The 5,000-nt window shown below is 40.7% G+C and overlaps 1 protein-coding gene across 1 annotated transcript in view; it reads left to right on the top strand.

Moving 5' to 3' along the window:
* Window positions 1-5,000, top strand: part of Cht7 (chitinase 7) — a 97,106-nt gene that overhangs the window by 67,421 nt on the left and 24,685 nt on the right. The gene's annotated exons all lie outside the window — the stretch shown is intronic.

Here is a 5,000-nt window from a genome sequence, read left to right as displayed (position 1 = left end):
GACCTTCACTCTGATGTGTGAGTGAATAACCTGTTTCAGCCTCACACTGACCTATCCTTCAGGATGTGGTGACCTCGCAGGTAAGACTAATACTAACGAATACAACGCCATCGTGGAGACCAAACCCTTGTCAGAACGCACACTGTGCAAGCGAGAGGTCTTGGGTTCGAACCCTGAGCAGGATGGAACAGTTTTGAGACGGTTCCTACACTTGGCTCGACCTTGTACACCCATCAGTAGTAGGTGACCTTGGTGCGTCTCGCCTGACTTACAGTAATATTGCGTAAATATGCAATGAAAGACTATAAATTGAGCTGTGGGAGAGAGAGCTCTTAACCTGCAAACAGATTAGAAAGTTAAGTTCCTGCTCCTGTAGCCTCCAGTGTTAACAGCGAGGGTGCAGAGTTTTGCCACCAAGCTAATACCTCCACTAAAGCAGCTCGATTATTATACAAACGTTATAAAGACAAAAAAGGGGATATGATCACGACGTCGAAAATCCTTAATGACATTGACAAAGAGTCCAGACTCCGTGAGGATTGGGTTCAGGACGAGATATCAAATATGAAACCGTTATTACTGAATACTTTGAGCAATGTAAGAGGTACCTTTTCCAGATTGAGGTAAGTGGAACACTTAAGCGGAGGCCAGGTGACTGTTGGTTGAGGCCAGGTGACTGTTGGTGGTGACCAGGTAACAGTTTGTGGTGGCCAGGTGACTGAAGGTGGCGGCACGCACCTGTCTACATGGGAAAGTAATGTTAATCATACGTGAAAACTATCTAGTGACGTCACTACTCAAGAAGAACGTGAACCTGAGGCGCTGAATGAGTGAGTGAGTGTGTGTGGGGACGTAAGGAAGGGAGGAGGGTGCGACAGCCAGCCAGGAGATTTTCAACACTGAGGAGTCCCCCCTCATCAAATCCCCGCTACATTTTCTACGATACCACCCATACGCCGCCCCAAGCCTCATCACTCAAAACAACGACAAACATGTAGTGAAAGCTATACATATACACACACAGGGAGAGAATGTTAACAAAAAATCTGAGTGTTCGCTTTCTGATACATTCAGTTTTTTTATGGTCCAGCTAAACTTACACCAAACGCCTCAACGTTCCTGCTACGCCAACATATATTATACTTTATTTATTATAAATATATATATATATATATATATATATATATATATATATATATATATATATATATATATATATATATATATATATATATATATATATATTTAGTCACTGTTATTTCCGTCTGAGGACACCTTGTAATTTATCTTTTTTCGTTGTCCTTTATTAATCCGGATAATTATTATTGTTGCATTTTGCTGTGTTTTATAATTGTGTTTGTACTCATTTTATTATTTGTCGTAGTTTTTTATTCATATTCTATTTTTTAGTAATCGTTTTATATTAATGTTTGTTCTTCGTGTTGTGTTCAGCTCTGGTCTTATATTGAATCAACTTCGTAATGCTAATTAATGTTTCCTTTATATCTTGAAATTGACGCAGGTTCGAATCCTCGTCACGGCCCTTGTGGATTTGTTCATCTTGAAATAGTTTTGAGTAACGTTGCTCCATATGTCGTGGTTGATGTTTTAAACAACATGAAACTACACTCCAGCAAGTAGGCCTATATTTACGAGGCTGTGAATTTGTTTCCCTATTCGAAAATCATGCTGTACGAAGACCTAGATTAGGGACTGACAGCTGAGTGGACAGCGCTTTGAATTCGTAGTCGTGAGGTTCCGAGTTCGATCCCCAGTGGAGGCGGAGACAAATGGGCATAGTTTCTTTCACCCTGATTAGTATCCCTATTCACCTAGCAGTAAATAGGTACCTGGGAGTTACACAGCTGCTACGGGCTGCTTCCTGGGGGGGGGGGGTATGTAACAAAAAGGAAGCCTGGTTGAGGACCGGGCCGCGGGGACGCTAAGCCCCGAAATCATCTCAAGATAGGGGGTTACTCTGGCGTCCCCCACGGGAGCGGTGAATAAGAGTGACACAACTCGGACAGAATCTTGAAGCATAATCAAAGCACATAATAATAATAATAATAATAATAATAATAATAATAATAATACACAGAGAAGTCACATTATCGTGATATATCAGTGAGAAAATCCACAGGAGGAGGATTCGAACCTACAATCCTCATTACAAACCAAAGAACCTAGAGGTTCGAATCCCATATCACGGCTGCTGTGGGTGTTCTCAATATGACTTACCACGCGTCAACTAAGTCAACACGCAGCTTACTACCGATGATCCATGCATCAGGCTGCATATTGGGAATTGTTCTAAGTAGTACATATTATGACATACGAACATATGTACTTGTTCATATAGTTTCCAGCCTGGCCTTATCAACAAAAGTCAAATACTTGTTAATCCAATCGCCAAAACCCCTGTTAATGGATGGAAAGCATTCAGCCTCGTACGTATGAAGTCCGTGGTTCGAGGTCAGAATGAAAAGCACTTTAAGTGCTTTTCATTCGCACTTTAAGTGCGAGTTAAGTGCGTAAGAGTACTTTACTCGCCTCACTGACGCCTCAGAAACACTGTCTCATTCTCTTCGTATATTCGATTCAAAATGAAGAGTTGAAAATATATTTTAAATCTTGTTTTATTTGGATTGTTTACTAATATATATTAATTGGGGAAAATCAAGTTGATTAATTTAATAATATGTACTTAAGTTAATTCAAATGTTATTGTTATCCAAAACATGTCTCATTTAATTAATAAATGATTACGGGGAAGTTAAAGTCAGTCTTGTGAAGTCCCGGAGTGAAAGGACGGTTCCCTGAGCGATAATCACTAACAAAGGTAATAGTCTGCCCTAAGGACAGTCTTGTGGGTAAGTGTTGCAGCTCCGGGGAGCCCCTGGAGGTGGCTTGCCTAATCTGACCATGATGACGATTGCTCAACGGGCCATCCCGCTCCCCGAGTGCTGGCCAGGCGTATCAGCACTGACACGATAGGCTGCACATGCATATGAGTGGGATTGGGTGGTTAGAAATAGGAGCTGTCTCGTATGGGCCAATAGGCCTTCTGCAGTTACCTTGTTCTTATGACACACTTTGACGTGTCTCCTAGCATTGCCACTGGTGCAGGCAGTAGGAGGATACATGGAGCCTTCATGCAGTCTGTTACTACCGTAAGGACAGACTTGAGTTTATTAAGAGAAGCCTTACCAGAGCAGGTAGTCCAGCAGAGAGAGAGCCCCCGTTACCTAATGTCCCGCAACTCTGATGAGCCTGTCGGTGTGTTGGTCTCTCAACCTTACTGGCCAACCTGCAAGGGTATTGTTGTCCTGAACGTGGGAGGGAGGGAAGGAGGGAGGGAGGGAGGGAGGGAGGGGGTTATGGAAGGGTGAGTAGTAGGGAGTAGAGTTGTGGGGGAGGGAGAGTAGCGTGAGGGAAGAAAGTAAAGGAGGGGAGGAAACAAGAGGGCGAGGAAGGAGAGTAACAAGATGGAGGCATCAGTGAAACTTGGGCTTGGTGACTCGTCCGTGACCCTCCACACCTACTTCCTCCCTCCCTCCCTCCATCACCCTCATTCCTTCCCTCCACCTTTACCCTCTTTCCCTCCAACATCACCCTCTCTCCCTCCACCTTCATCGCCCTCATTCCCTCCGTCATTTTCCCTTCATCACTTTGCCTCCTCCATCACCCTCACTCCCTCCATCACTCTCCTTTCTTTGTACCTGTAAGAACAAGCTGGTTTGCGACACCTTAAACAGCCAGAAAAACAATAACATACAAAATTTTATTTATTCTTTCAACTCTCAAAAAGTGTATTATACTATTTGGAATTCCTGCAGTACTGCGTAGCTGTAAGTCTCATTTCTAAACTTCTCATTCGTGAGTATGTTTCCAGGGGGAAAAATTCTCATTCGTAATCATGTTTCAGCTTGATAAACTTCTCATTCGTGAGTGTCTCAGCTTGATAAACTTCTCATTCGTGAGTGTCTTAGCTTGATAAACTTCTCATTCGTGAGTGTCTCACCTGGTTTGACCTTCTCAGGAGCTCAAATGTTACTCATTGCCTGGTGTGGCAATGAGGCAAGTGAGATAGATGTGACAGATAAGAATGTGGAAAATGAGGTAAGAGTTGGGGTTTGCGACCTCACAAATCCCATATATTAAAGAACTACCACAGCCCTAAAGACAGAAGCTAATACTGCTAGAATAGAATTTCCTAAACTATACTAGAAACTAGAAAGTCATTCTTAATTATATACATAGTTTATCAACCTTATAGTTTATTCAACTAGTTTATTCATGCCCGAAACGCTTTGCGTAATAGTGGCTTTAGGCATTGTATGTACTAGCTATACCTATAAGTCAAACAATCCTTGTAAATATTTATTGTATGTATGTACCTTACCTAAATAAAATTGTATTGTATTGTATTGTATTATATAAAATCTACACCACAAATTGACACAAATAGGCAGACGTTATTTGTGTGTAAATGTATTCAATTAAGGGATTTTTTCACATCAAACGAGAATTTTATGAAATTAAAATTCTTAGATGCAATAAAGTACAATTATATTCAATATACAATTATGATTGTTATCTTATAGCCGAGCACAGCATATACATCATACATCATACATCATACCACAGTATCAAAGACACCAAAACGGGGTGAGAATAGCTTGAGCTACCTCATCCCTTTGTGTGTATTTTACCTCAATGATATATTTTTATATTTTACCTCAATGATATATTTTTATATTTTACCTCAATGATATATTTTTATATTTTACCTCAATGATATATTTTTATATTTTACCTCAATGATATATTTTTATATTTTACCTCAATGATATATTTTTATATTTTACCTCAATGATAGATATACGGTATATATAGAGGCACGGCAGATATACCGCGCCTCTAACCTGCCGCGTGGGAACTGGGAACTAACTTCGTATATGCCAACGTATGCATTACATATATATAAGTATACCAACTCT

Source organism: Procambarus clarkii, chromosome 81 (assembly GCF_040958095.1).
Source record: "Procambarus clarkii isolate CNS0578487 chromosome 81, FALCON_Pclarkii_2.0, whole genome shotgun sequence".
Lineage (NCBI taxonomy): Eukaryota > Metazoa > Arthropoda > Malacostraca > Decapoda > Cambaridae > Procambarus > Procambarus clarkii.
Note: the sequence above shows the minus strand (reverse complement) of the source record. Positions and strands in the feature narration are given on the sequence as shown.